The 15,455-nt window shown below is 42.4% G+C and overlaps 1 protein-coding gene across 7 annotated transcripts in view; it reads left to right on the forward strand.

Moving 5' to 3' along the window:
* Positions 1–15,455, forward strand: part of GRM3 (glutamate metabotropic receptor 3) — a 149,121-nt gene that overhangs the window by 39,300 nt on the left and 94,366 nt on the right. For 3 of the 7 annotated variants that reach the window (XM_048836509.2, XM_048836510.2, XM_048836511.2), the window contains exon 2: positions 4,676–4,836. The exons of 2 other annotated variants lie outside the window; for them this stretch is intronic. The gene's annotated coding sequence lies outside the window, so the exon portion shown is untranslated. Of the gene's footprint in view, positions 1–4,675; positions 4,837–8,134; positions 8,223–15,455 lie in introns of all 7 variants that reach the window. 2 more of the 7 variants (XM_048836514.2, XM_048836512.2) reach the window with 2 other exon arrangements.

The following is a 15,455-nucleotide window of genomic DNA, read 5'->3' on the forward strand; positions in this document are numbered from 1 at the left end:
GTTTTCATACTCACGTCCCCAAGGGTACCATAGAGATGGTTGGATCTCTCTACAGATGGTCATCTTTGGAGGGTCGCCTGTTGGATTCTTCATCCCTCTTCATGCTGGGGAATCCCTTTTATTCTGCGTTACACTCACGCCCATAACCTTACACATAGGCATGGGGGTTCCAACCCCTTTTCCCTTATCTGGATTTCCACACCCCATGCAATTTGGGGTGCTCTGCTTTTCTTAGGCTACCCTCTTAGTTCCCCTTATTTTTATGAGCATTTAGATCAGCATGTCCCCTTGGTAACATGCGGTTATGGCAGAATTCTTATGATGTTTCAATCAAGTGTCTTGCACTATTGACATATTTTACAGTAATCTTGTAACTTTATTGGTACAGGATTACTCATGGATCAGCTCCTCATGCCAATCCTTCTTAGGTTAGCTTAGCCCAATGTGGCTAAGCTAAGATCTGGCAGGCGTCAGCCTGCAGGACTTGCATTACAGCCTTACTTTGCTTATATATCTGATACACACACATCACTCAATATTATACCTCTATGATATTATTCTACTTGTTCCTATACCTATCACTTAAATCTATTAATCACACATTGATTACATATGAGTAAACCACAACAATAGATAACCCAAGTAAATGCTTATATAAGGTGGTCAGCTACAATAGACAGATTGATCCTGAAATCTCAAGCACTTGAGCTCACGTGCCAAGTTCACTAGCTGGGAGCAGTAGTAGGTAGTTATCTTCTGAGGAACTCTGTAGAGACATGCAGCACAAAATGAATAGCTGGTTACAATCTGATTTCATCTGACTATAACAAATGGATCTAATAAATGGATCTAATTTTGCAAACGATGAATGGATCTTTAAGCCACCTCTCAGGAGAACATGGCTGCTATTCCTTGGCACACAGCAGCATTAAGCAATTTAGGGGAGGAAGGGAAGAATACAAGGCTACACTCATTTGATATATGGAGGCTGTTGTTAAAGAAAAATAATTAACAAGCCCCTAGGAAAGTTCACATATAAAATACCACCAACCCCCCACCCTGGTCCATTGTATTCTATGCAGCTGTGTTGATTTACACCATGTGCAGATCTGTCCCCCTATATAAAAAAATACCATGGTATCTTTAGGCCCCCAGTCTTGTGAGGTGTTAAGAGCCCACAACTTGCATGTTGAGCTGTGCAAACAAGTGAGTTTTCAGTTCACTGGCAGTTCCAAAAATTGGGAGAGGGAATGGTTTTGGATTGACCCAAAACAATTTTTTTTTTCCAAACAAACTTTCAGCAAACCGAAAAGTTGAAAAAAATATGCTTTAGGCTGAAGAAGAGGTTTGGTTTCATTTCAAGCTTTTAAAAAAAATTCATTTTTAAAACTTTATTTTAAAGTCAATTTTGAAAATGGAAAATCATTTCAAACTGAAAAATCGAAACATTTCATTTAGAAAGTGTTGAAACAAAGCATTTTGGTTTCTTCCCAGAATTATTTTTAGTTGTTTTTTTTTTAAACTGAAAAAATTCTGCAAAATCAACACAAATTCACAAAATGTTTTGGTTGATCTGACTCTGCATATTTCAGCTGAAAAATTTTGCCCACCTGTACTTGCACAGACCACAAGTGGCAGCACACGGATTTTACATTTTATCCACAGCCAACATCTTTAATACGATGCTGGACGATTGTCCCAGTGCTGACTCAGGATCATTTGCAGCAGCTCCTCTGTTTTCCTTGCAGGTCTCCCCACTGAACACTCACCAAGCTCACCCTATTTTAGCTTTAGAAATACAACAAGGTGATAAATCACAGCTGTACTGGTACTGTACACTGTGTTATAGTTAAACAGGAATGGTGCCATATACTGGGATGACAGCTTTCCACACAGTTTTCAATGGACCGGAATGTTCATTTCCTTATTGTATGCCAGAGATACTGGGCAAGAACCAATCCTGAGCTCTGGGGCAGGAAGTGGGTAGTGGGTGTCAGTTACTCAGGGCTTGTCTATATGGGGAGTTAGTTCATGGCAGTCTGGGGTGTAAATCTGCAGCGCACCAGCTCGACGCACACTAGCTGGCCGTGTGGACCCTTCTAGCACGCTCTAAAAGTTCTGTAGAAGAACAGCAGTAGATCAAAGCACGCTGCCGAACTTTTAGTGTGTGATAGCAGGGTCCACATGGCCAGTTAGTGTGCAGCGAGCTCATGTGCTGCAGTTTTACGCCTTAGCTTCCATGAACTAACTCTCCATATAAATAAGCCCTTAGTTGCAGCTCCATGATTCTCAAAACCAGCCCAGGCCCCAGGCAATTTTGACGCTGGCCGCTCTAAATTCTGCCACAGGTGTAGGCTCCTCAATGGACCCTTTGCTAGTGTAAAATAGGCATAGCAGAGTGGAGGTCTGGCATGCACCCTATTCACCCATAGCATGCCCCCTCCCTGCTTTGCCAAGAGGACGGGAGTCAGAGGCTCAGATTCGGAGCTGGTGTACTTCTGCCCAGCGGAGAGATTTTCTACATCAGCCAAATTACTGCCCCCTTGTGCCACTGCCATAACATTGCTATGGAATCTGGCCCTCTAGTGCTATAGCAATCAAGAGATTATGCATAAATGGCAGATGGGCCAAGTTTGCTTCAGCTAGTCACTGAAAAGGTAACAATATTCATGAAAACAACTTGATAATAACACTTTGCACTTAAGTAGCACTCTTCTTCTTTTCCAAAGTGCTCTACAAACATAAGCGGAATGCATTTTAAAAATAATAATAACTGGAACTTCCTAATAGCATGACAATGGGAAAACCCAGTCATTTTGATACTCCTGTGCTGTGTGATATGCCACCGAGTGGCAACACAAAGTGTAAGATCTCAGTTCATCTTGTTTTAGGAGTGTGGGAAGAGCACAACATTGAGCTTAGTGAAAATGTAAATGACTTTACCTATCATTCTGCCCCATTCTTAATGGTACATAAGTATTAGGGATTATGATTTCCTGAAAGAATGGTTTCAGAGTAACCGTGTTAGTCTGTATTCGCAAAAAGAAAAGGAGTATTTGTGGCACCTTAGAGACTAACCAATTTATTTGAGCATAAGCTTTCGTGAGCTACAGCTCACTTCATCGGATGCAAAGAATGGTTCAGTTCCCAACACATATTTGTGAGAAAACTGCAGGTATGCCTATTAGCTAGAGCAGGAGAACTGACTGGATACAATCGGAGAAATCCTGGCCCCACTGAACTCAAGGGCAAAATCTCCATCGACTTCAATGTGGGGAGTGGGAGGTGAGACAGCATTTTGCCAAAAGACTCTTGGGTTCCATTCCCAGATCGGCCATGGACTAGCTGTGTGACCACAGACAAATCCCTTAACTTCTCGGTGCCTTATTTTTCCGTCACCGGTGAGTTAGGATAGTAATAATTACCTACCTCGCTGGGTGGCGTGAGGATTAATTCATTACTTAACTCCCAAGGGTTCTCTCAACAACAATAGCTCTCGCCTTCCAGTAATGAACCTCACACCCGTAAAACACCCGTCTCAATAGCCTGTTCTCAACAGCCAGGCCTAGTGCCTCTCTGGGTTCTCCTCCTGTTCCAATCTCACTATTTTAAATACTGGGCTTAATTCAAAATCAGTGTGGGAATATCAAGCAAGTAATTTGTGTGTGTGTGTATCTATAATTTATATAGTATTTTTTGTTTTGTCACCATTGTTCCTGCCAGTCAGATAAACCGGCTATGTTTTAATGAAAAACATGAATGACAGAAAATTGCACATTCCCCTTACATTCATAAGTGCCCTTTAACTTTAATTATGCTGCATGCCATTTATTGTAATGGACATGTTATAACTGACAGCTTACAGTAGACACCGCAGATTTCTCCTGTCAGGCATAAATAACTCAGTGCCAGTTTCCCTGTAACAGACAATAACATGAGACCAGATTCTACATGCCTCACTCACATGGGACCAGATCCTCAGATAGTGTAAATCAGAATAGATTTACATCAACTGAGGATCTAGTCTTCTGAGCAATCCCTTATCCCAGGAGTAGTCCCACTGTTTGCAATAGGGTTACTCACCTTCTGTGCTCCTTAACATCAGTAGGGGTGGCAGAGTCTGACCCTTTGTTTTTATGAGACATTTTTGGTGGGGGTCACTAGGGATGCTCAGCAGGAGCAGAGAGAAAACCAGGTCACGAATGAGATGGAGGAACTAGGGAGATTTCACTTCCTTACCAAATAATTTCCCACAAGCTGTGTCAGCTATCTTTTGTTAAACAAATACTTGAAAAGATCAACATTTTCTATTTGTATGGTGGGGCGGTACCAATGACCTGTGGTTTTGCTGTCTTGGGAGTCTCAGCAGTCAGCTTCAAATACAAACTCCCACACCCTGACCAGTCATGAGTTTCCTGATTCACAATACTGGGGTCACAGTCTATCCTTTGCAGTGAAGTCCTCCTTGATGCTGATGTGTGTGGACGTAGGGCGGTGTAGACCCTGATTCCTTTGTACCGTGTAGTTCTTCGCCTTCTGGTCGGAGACTCAGAACTAGCACTAAACCTGTTAGGCATTTTTTGACAGTTCTGGTGACATGTTGCAGGGTGTACTAATTATCAATATGCAAAGGTTTCAGATGTGATCAGAGTCCTGATTGTCCTCTTTCTTACAGTAGGTGGAAATCAGGAATGACTCCATCTAAGCTAATGAAGTTACACTGATAAGAAGCCAATGTGAGTGAAATCAGAATCAGGGCTGACAGCTTTACCCATTACAATGACTTCATAGGACCTCCTGTGCTCAACCTTTCTCCCATTTTATCCTGCTCTACAGGTGAGGATGGGGATTTTTAAAAATCATTTTTGTATGTAATAATGTCATTGTGTTTTATGTCTATTGGCCTTGATCCTGAAAACTCTTTACTCATTGTCTTCGGTGGCGCGACTCACCTGATTATAGCTGGCACCGATGAATGCTTGCAGAATCAGCCCATCCTTTGTAATTAACAGCATCTAGCAGACTGGCAAGATGGTCCAGCAGGTAGGACACCAACCTGGGATGCAGGAGACCTGAGTTCAAAGCCTCTTTCTACTAAAGGCCTCCTGTGGGACCTTGGATTATTTACTCGCTCGCCCAGATCCTCAAACATATTTAGGTGCCTAACTTCCGTGGAAATGGATTTCAGTGGAAGTTAGGAACCGAAATATTGATTGATTTAAATGGGAGTTAGGTGCCTAAATACCTCTGAGAATCTTGGTCTCAGTTCACCATCTGTAAAATAGGAGAAATACCACTGCCCTACCTCACAGGGCTATTGTGAGGGTAAATATGTTAAAGACTATGAGGCGCTCAGATAGCAGGGGACATATGAATACCTAAGATAGATGGTCCCTGAATATCACAGAAGGAGTGAAGGAAGCACTTTATAATTTATTTATTTATTTATTACCCTGACAGGGATTAAAATAGCAGCTCTGTTTTTGCCTTTCACAGGATTCCTCAGAAATATACACTTGCCAGTCATGGAACTGAGAAAGGATTAAAGGCTAGATCCTCTGTGTAAATTGAAGCCAATGGCATAACGCTAATTTACAGTGACTGAGCATCTGGTCTTGTGTGCTGCATGTGTGTTGGTGTTCATGGGAACATGCAAAACTGGCCTTCACTGCTGCTGAAATAGTTCAAATGTATTGCTTTAAAAGGTTGAAATTTTAGGAACTGTTGGGGTTCACTGCACAGAAATGAAGCAAAGCACAACATCAAACATTTGGAAAATTTACAAATACACCAAAGAGAATATGGTGATTTACTTGGCTTTAATCAGGTTAATATAATTTCATGAGTTTTACACCAAAAGGTTTCCCATCGGTGTACCAGTTACCTGTGAATAAAGCTTGCTTCTGGCAAGTGATAATTAATTCTTAAATCTTAGAAGCCTTTGAGCTTCCAAGCCCCTGAGCACATTTGTATGAAGATTAGATATTGTTTCTTTTCTCCAGTTTTCTTTGAAGTCTTTTCTTCAAAGATACCTGTTCGCTGTTTAGACTGCATAAAGCCTCAATTGACAGAGCTTTCCTGTACATTGCACAGGCTTTGCATCTGACTCTCCTCTTTCCTACACCAGCAAAAATCAGGAGTAACTCCATCGAAGTCCATGGAGACACATCAGCCTAAAACTGGGGTAAGGGAGAGGGAGAATCAGGCCCTGTGCCGGGAACACAAAAGAAATCAAGTGAATTACTCACCCCATGGTGAAAACTTAACAAGTAATAATGTATTAATTGATATTGATGGTGCATGTTGTAAGCATGTTGATTTTTTTTTAGAAGCTCCTCTTTGGGGTTGGGCAGTGACAGGTTGTATAGAACAAAGGCTGATACCTCTCATTCATTGTAACAAGCTCTCAGGGCAGTGCTTGCTTGTCGTGGGAAGAAATTAGTGGTGGGTAGAGCAAATCCAATACATATATATATTGGACCAGAAGCCTTGACTCATATATAAATATGTTTCAGAATGAACCAAACACAAAATCCTCAGCAAATTGAGAAGTCAAAATAAATTTTGGATCAAACAAAATATTCTGATCATTTTAATGTTAATTTTAATTAAAGGAAATTTCTAAATGAAAAGTCATTCTGAAACAAAAAATCAAAACATTGTTTTGAAAATAACAACATGTTTACCTTTTTTCTGATTTTAAGGGGTTTTTCTTAATGAAACAATTCCGCAAAACCTGCACAAATTCACAAAATGTCTCAGTGTCACCAAATCTGTGTTGGTTTTTTTTGTCCAAAAAAGTTGCAGTTGAAAAATGTTCCCCAGCTCTTGTATGATACAGTGCAGTCCTGTGCCGATAGTGACGGCAGATGCTAGAGTCAGATTCTAATTTCATTTACACCAGTGTCAATTGGGACTAACTCCACTAAAGTAATGGAGCTACTCCCAATTTACCCTAGGTAAATAAATAAGAGCAGCATTTGGCCCCTAGAGTACACAGCAGCGCTTGTCTGATCAACCTTTCATTTTCAACCTTTCATTTTACCAAAAAAATAAATAAATAAATAACAATCGTGCAGGCAAGAAGGGTGGGATTCACCAGTCAGGCTTAGGTGCTGCCACCAAGTGGAACTGACAGCCCTAAATTAGGTGCTCAGACTCCCTTATACAATGCATGGAGAGATTCAAGTGCCTAAAAAAGGGCTTCACAGATACCAGCATGCTGAGCAGGGAGCCACCTAAGCTAGCCAATAGAAAATGCCAAGCAGAGGGGTGTGGCCTAAGCCCTACCTCCCCCTTAGGGATTTAGGGTCTAACTTCCAGACCTGTTGGACAAACTGGCCTTTCCCTGTCCAGCAGTTCTTCCAGTTCTTAAGACTTTATGCTTTTTCTGAAAAACAGCATCATTGTTGTAGCTCTACACCACAAGTCCTGGTGGAGAAAATGCTTATCCAATGGAGTCTCTTTCTCCAAGAATCCAGTTAATGGATCTGAAATTTGGTAAAAAGGAAAGGAGGACTTGTGGCACCTTAGAGACTAACAAATTTATTTGAGCATAAGCTTTCACGAGCTACAGCTCACTTCATCGAATGCATCCGATGAAGTGAGCTGTAGCTCACAAAAGCTTATGCTCAAATAAATTTGTTAGTCTCTAAGGTGCCACAAGTCCTCCTTTCCTTTTTGCGAATACAGACTAACACAGCTGCTACTGTGAAACCTGAAATTTGGTGTGACCTTTCACCAGTGTTCAAATTCTAGACATCTTTTCCCTCTCTTGCATGTCATGCATGTACAATACCTCCCCCTGCTGGCCCAATGTGGAAGTCAACTCAGATTTCTCTCAAGCCGCTGCAAGCCCTCTGACAAGGAGCCATACGAAGGTTTCTACCTAAATATCGTTACCCAAGAAAAAGCAGGCCAAAGAATACAAAATGTTAGTTGAGGGCACATCGCACTTGATAGAATGGAGAAAGACCCCTGCTGGCTGGAAACTCAAAATTAACAACAACAACAACAAGAAAATTAGCAAGGTTTGCCAGCTGGGGATAGGTGGCTGGCTGGTGATCAGAAGGGCCTTTCAGTCAATTAATCCATCTCAGAGCTGGATTAATGCATTTAAACATGTTTCCCTTAGTTGCTTCAGAGAGACCCATTGAATGAGCTGTAAAGATGAATGGAAGTGAAGAAATTTCATTTAGAGGAAGGAAAATGTCTCTGGAACAGTGAGTGGTTGATTTTTACATACCATATGTGCATCAATAACTGAGAACAACAGAGTGAATTAAGGGCAGAGACCGGCAGCTTTGAGTCAAAAACTCTTGAGTCTGAAGATCTATTTCATTTTAAATGACTATCTATCTGTGTTTCTAACGTGCCCGTTACCAAAGAATCTTTAGGCAGTTGCAATCAAGTTAGGACAAGCAGACTTCTGCCTGCGGACTTTACTGTCTGCTCCTTTCATTCATTGCTCCACTGCACTAAGTGAGGTAATCTTGCTTATCACGGGGGAAGCTATTACTGGGCTATTTTGTCATCATTCTGAATGGCAGAAGACTGGCTCAAAAAGGTAGCTTCAAAGCTAAGTGTAGGAGGTATCTGAGACTTGGTCTCAGCCTGGTCTATCACTGATCAGGTGATTGACTGAAAGTCAATGGGACTTGTGCTTTATCAAGTGTCTTCATTCATAGTCAAGGTCCCTCCACAGAGAATGTTCAACCCCTGGCCCCTGAGAGTTTGGGACTGGCCTCCGTTAGTTGTAGTATCTCAGCTGATTTAAGCTGTCACATAAAGTTGTGGAAGAAAAGGTAGTCTCTGAGATAAGCAGGGCTTTCTCGATGAGACCCAGTACCGTGACGTTCATGCAGCAGCTGACTTGAAGGCAGGGACTGTTGCAGAGCATGATTTCCCTTTCAGTATATAAAGCATTTATACACGCTGATCTTCCACTAGGCCAGGTGAGATCAGTCTCTTTGGAGATCTATGAATGTGATTTATTCTTGTATATTCCCTTTTAATAAGAGACACATAAGACTGGCCATACTGGGTCAGACCAAAGGTCCATCCAACCCAGTATCCTGTCTGCCAACAGTGGCCAATGCCAGGTGCCCCAGAGGGAGTGAACCTAACAGGTAATGATCAAGTGATCTCTCTCCTGCCATCCATCTCCACCCTCTGACAAACAGAGGCTAGGGACACCATTCCTTACCCATCCTGGCTAATAGCCATTAATGGACTTAACCTCCATGAATTTATCCAGTTCTCTTTTAAACCCTGTTATAGTCCTAGCCTTCACGACCTCCTCAGGCAAGGAGTTCCACAGGTTGACTGTGCGCTGTGTGAAGAAGAACTTCCTTTTATTTGTTTTAAACCTGCTGCCCATTAATTTCATTTGGTGGTTCTTAAGTTATGGGAACAAGTAAATAACTTTTCCTTATTCACTTTCTCCACACCAGTCATGATTTTACAGACCTCTATCCTATCCCCCCTTAGTCTCCTCTTTTCCAAGCTGAAAAGTCCTAACCTCTTTAATCTCTCCTCATATGGGACCCGTTCCAAACCCCTAATCATTTTAGTTGCCCTTCTCTGAACCTTTTCTAATGCCGGTATGTCTTTTTTGAGATGAGGAGACCACATCTGTATGCAGTATTCAAGATGTGGGCGTACCATGGATTTATGTAAGGGTAATAAGATATTCTCCGTCTTATTCTCTATCCCTTTTTTAATGATTCCTAACATCCTGTTTGCTTTTTTGACTGCCGCTGCACACTGAGTGGATATCTTCATAACAAACTATATTTGGGGCCAGCTTGTGACTTGGACTATGCACCTGCACAGGGGTATAAAATGGACTTTCCATTTTGCTGCTCGTTAAGAGGCAGAGGGGAATCAGGCAGGGAACTGTGGTGGGGATGCTCCTGGGCGGGAGCAGATACCTACCATGCTTTCTGTCCACCAAGATTGGACAGGAAGAGGCACAAAAGTGGTTTAAAGCCATTGGTTAGCTGGAGCCGGTTCGCACCGGTTCGCGTGATCCGGTTGTTAAATTTTGAAGCAGTTTTAGAACCGGTTGTTAAAAATTGTTACAGCTCCCTGAGCTCCCGGCCGGGGAGGCTCCCCCGTCCCTCCCCCGCCTTCCCCCCCTCTGGCAGAGCCTCAGTGTGCCGCATCGCCAGGGCCAGCGCTGTGGACCGCTCCTGGGCAGCTCTGTAGCACCTGCCACTTTGAGCAGCATGGTAAGGGGGTGGGATTGCGAGCTCCAGCGGGCCACGCGGCATCCATACATGCTGCCCTGAGCAGCATGGTAAGCGGGCTGGGCTGGGGCTGGATAAGGGGCAGGGACCGGTTGGAGGGGGCGGAGATTCTGGGGGGGCGGTCAGGGGACGGGGCACGGGAAGGGGGTTGGGTAGGTGTGGGAGTTCCGGGGGTCTGTTGAAGTGGTGGTGGATGGGGTTGGGGCAGCCCGGGGACAGGGAGCGGGGCAAGTTGGGTAGGGGGTGGGGTCCTGGAAGGCAGTTAGGGTGGGGGTCTCAGGAGGGGGTGGTCAGGGGACAAGGATCGGGGGGTCGGGGGGTTGATGGGTTGCGGGTTCTGAGGGGGCAGGAAGTGGGTGGGGGTCAGATAGGGGGCGGGGACAGGCTGTTTTGGGAGGTACAGCATTCCCTACCCAGCCCCCAATACAATTTTGCAACCCCGATGTGGCCCTTGCGCCAAAAAGTTTGCCCACCCCAGTCTAGTTTATTATTTTATCAACAGAGGTCGCACTTGCCTCGTTCGTTATGTTGATATGCATTTAATAAAGCAATACTTTGTTTCTATTGTAATAAACATGTAAAAATGTATTTTTTATTGTTAAGTATGACTCCCAATGACTCAATGAATTGCCACTTCTTATGGAGAAAGGTACAAAAAAATACATACTGTGGTACATCCCTTAAATCAGAACTTTTTATAGGGAACCAGTTGTTAAGATTTTGGCAGCTCATCACTGTTTAAAGCCACTTTTGACCTGCCCCATCCCCAGGCTTTTATCAAGCTCTCCACATCTGGACTGGAGTCCTGGAGCCAATGAAAGGGGTTGTTTTCAGAGAGATTGTTCTGTTATCTACCAGCATGTAGGAAATGAACTATGGAAACCATAGGGAAGTATTAAAATTAATTCACAAACCTCCTTCCAATGAAATAAAGGCCTGATTAAAAGCCCACTGAGGTCAACAGCAAAGACTCGCATTGACTTCAACAAGCTTTGGATTAGGCCCATAGATTTTTAGAACTCTGAGAAGTTGGTAAGTGCTTTTGCACTGCATTCTGAAGGAAAAAGCTGTTCCATTTGGTTTACTCAGGAGAGACTTTGCCATCTGTTGTCATAGGAGACCGAGTAACGAGATTTTTGTAAAAGAGAGGGGGAAAAAAATCACTATTTCAATTTTTTCAGTTTATTTATTTTATTCATCTTAAAATGTTCCAGCACAGAGAGAATGTTTTGAGGAAGGAATATCATCAAAGCAACAGGCCCAATTGCTTCTAAGTGTCATGCCTTTTCAGTGTAAAGTAACCAAACAATTCTCTATCATCACATCCCTAAGTGTTTCTGAGTAATGACTTTTTTTAAAATTCATGGTAGCATTTACTACCTACACACAGACAGACAGCAGAATAATGATCAGCAAATGGTTGTAATTTGATCTTGTTTTATTCTGCAGCTTGTCTGCCTTCATCCATCTTCGGTTGTGAAGAAGTAACAGGTCCCCTCGGTCTTCAATGCAAATGTATGAGCCTATTATGAATGCATTGCAATGCTTTCATTTTCTATCCAAAGTAATGCCAATTATAAAAATAAACCCACTGATGGCTGTCACGCTGTGTAGAGTGGCTCACGACTGTGAGTGCCAACCTCAGGATAGATTGTCAAGAAGCAGGGCAGAGACCCCAAACTGTTTGTAAGTTCTATCGTTAGATTTCACCAACTCAGTAAGAAGTATGACCTCCTAAAGCACTATAGCAGTCTTACCCTAGAGTCACAGAAAGTCCTGTTGGGCATTCCAGTCTCTCTTGCCACTCAGGCAAGCTGGACTCAGTGATAGATGGTTGCTATACACCAAAGATCACAAAATATCCAGGTTGGTCCCAGTCCCAAGAGACCAGTCACTTACCCCATGTCAATTTGTTCCCCAGATCTCACACCAGAGACAATGCTTGTAGCCAGTCCTGTAGTAAACTCTAGCTAAACTATCTAAAGCAGACAAACATATATACATAAATGAGTTATAGTCTATTGTTTCAAAGGTGACAGAGTTGTGGTAATGTCAGCTCTGAATGTCTTTTAGGGCTAACTCAAGTTGGCCCTGGGAATCTCTGCTTCTGTTTCCTAGCTCCGGCCCTCTAAACGTCGAAACAGCAAAAGAGATGAAAAAAATTTTGGTCAGGTATTTTTATTTCCTTCTTCCAGAATTCAAACTGATAGGATGAGCCCTTTTCTACGTAGCCCCGTCATGGATCTGAGGGGCCAATTAACAAAGTCTTTGCATTGTGATGTCCCACTGACAGGCCTTCTTGATGGGCAGGAGACAATCCCTCCTAACTGGGTTTACAGTTTCAGAGTAAACATTTCTAGAGTTATAAAGCAAAATCTTAAACATTATCTGATAGCATGTGATAAAGAAATTGGAAGTGAGATTAAGGCATGCAGCAATTTACAAGCATTTCATAAAAGTCTGAACACATTGTTATAAGTCCAATCCCCCTCTTAACCATACTAACACACAGGTGAAATATCCTGGTTTCCAGCAATGAATTTGTCAGTCCTTGGCTGAGGCCTAAAGCTTTGGCAAGAGCTGGCACCAGGTCTGCCAGTGCCACAATGGCTAGTTCCAAAAGCATTTCAGTTCATTTGTATATTTAGCCTTTTGCAAATGGCCTTCTCATGCCAACACAGCTACAGTCGAGATCTGAACTTTATAAGTACACATATTTAAGGAGCATCATTCCCCTTTGCAAAATGATAGATGCAAAAGGTGGCGGCAGGGAGAGCATCTCATGAAACATTGAAATAACGTGTTGCAATTCTGCAGCTCTTTTATTTCAGAAACTCAAAGAGAATATTGAGAACAATAGGAAAGCCATCAAACAGGATCATGTGAACAGGGTAGTAAAACATCCCCTCCTCACTGTTAGCTACCTCATGCAGAAAATATGCAATCAGCCCTAAAAATCCCCAACTCATCTCACAGTAAGGGTGTATTACTGGTGGACACTCATTTGCTCTAGGTATTTGAATTCCTCAGGGTTTAGTGAAACTGTCGAAACCTTACAAGTGTGAATTCTGTTGTGTAAGTAAAATTAATGACTGCTTTGTTGCTTCCCATATTTTAAGGCTTTAAATGAGTCTTATTGCTAGGGGTTTTATCAAAATGTAAATGTAAATCTGTCTGCATTTAAATTCTCAGAACTGATTGACCTCAAGACAGTGTTTCAGACTGGCATTTATCTTGGTGTTGTAAAGCAAGCAAACTACTTTATCCAGGCATGAATCCCACATCGCAATCTGCTTTAACTAACTAGGGAATAAGGCTCAAATGGAAAGATCCAGTCAAGCAAGTAAACATTGGAAAACAAACAAGGGCATTTGCATGCAAATGTATTATATTTATTCATACTTTGACCTCTTTTTCTATGGGAGGGCACAGTATTCTGGGCATTGCTGTAATGCAACTATTAAATAAATGTGAATTATATGAATAATTAAAATTAACGCTTGCCAGAGCCGTGTTACCAAAAAGAAGCTTGCAAGTTAGATACAGAGACAGAGTGAGGGAGTTCAATATATTTAGTTTAACCAAGAATGTTAAGGAGTGACTTGGTCACAGTTTATAAGCATCTATATGGGGAACAATCATTTAATGTTGGGCTCTTCCGTCTAGAAGACTTAATGTAAAACAAGATCTAATGGCTGGAAGCTGAAGCCAGAAAAATCCAGACTAGAAATAAGACTAATTAATTAACCACTGGAACAATTTACCAATGGGTTGTGGTGGAGTCTCCATCACTAGCAATTTTTGAAACAAGATTGGATATTTTTTCTAAAAGATATGCTCTAGCTCAAACAGGAATTAATTCAGGGACGTTCTCACGCCTGTGTTATGCGGGAGGTCAGACTAGATGATCACAATGGTCCCTTCTGGCCTTGGAATTGATGAAGTTAGGCCCTCATTCAGAAAACCATTCCTAGTCAGGAAAACACTTAAGCACTGGTTTAAATTTATGCTTACAGGCCCTCCTGAATAAGGGTCTTTAACTGCAAACTTTTTGCGGCAGGAACTCTGCCTTCCTCTGTGTTTGGAAGGACACCAGCGTAGTTCGAGCAAAACCTCAAGCTATGGCCCTTTGGTGCCATGCAGTGAAGAGGAGTCAGAACTCCTCAACAACACTCTGTGGCCTGAATAATGGCAAACCAAGAATTATGGCCTGGAGCTCATAACCAATACGACGGACGTGCCCCCAACAATTCCCATCTGAGCAACTCAGCAGAAGTGGGGTGGAACTCCATGGGAGCGCTAGGGAGTAGGAGGAATCATGGCTCCGTCCCCTATGTCTAACAGCAAAAATACAGGATGAAGTTCTGTCCCCTGCCACTATAACCTTCGGGTGGGCTAGAGTTTACTTTGTCACCCCTCTGCTAAAGCTTAAACACATCTGTAGAAAAAGCACAGGGAGACACAGAATTCGGTGACTGAGGATTTTCAGCAAGGACTGCACAGGGTCAACCTCCCCACAATCAAGTCATCAACAACACCAAAAAAGGGATGAACTTAATTCTTAAGTACCAACTTTATAAAATCATATAATGATAAAGAAACATAGTAATAATAGCTTAATTTCTGCTACATAACAAGTCTACTTTCTAATCCACGTACATTATCTTCACACTTATACATAAATATAAATGAAAGTAACATATTAAATCTAAAGAGGTTGGTCCCCACAAAGACACAGTGAGAAGTAACTCAGAGATCCAAAAGCTTTGGTTGAGCTCCCCTGAGTCTCAGAGTCTTTGTTCATTCGCTCTATACAGTCTGCTGAGTCAAAAGCACGGCAACAATATCTTCCTCCTCTTGCTTGCTTGCAACTGGGACCCAGGTGGATTCTTTCTCCTTCTCTCCTGAGCTGTGGAATCACTCCATTAGCTAGTCAGCTAACTAACCAACAACCAGGGTTAAGTATATAAATGAAAAACCCTGTTATAAGAAATATACAAAGCTGAGAATAGCAAGCTATCCCAGATTTTCCCCATCATCACATTTAAATAAGAGCCGGCGAACCAGACTGGTTGAGACAATGTAACTACACTGGTTTGGCGAAAATCAAACAACATTCAAGGTATATGTAGTGAGGGGGCATGGTCTCCCTCCCTGACAGACAGGGAGAAAACTACGAGCGCCCCCAGGTGGGCAGAACCGGGA

Source organism: Caretta caretta, chromosome 1 (genome assembly GCF_965140235.1).
Source record: "Caretta caretta isolate rCarCar2 chromosome 1, rCarCar1.hap1, whole genome shotgun sequence".
Taxonomy (NCBI): domain Eukaryota; kingdom Metazoa; phylum Chordata; order Testudines; family Cheloniidae; genus Caretta; species Caretta caretta.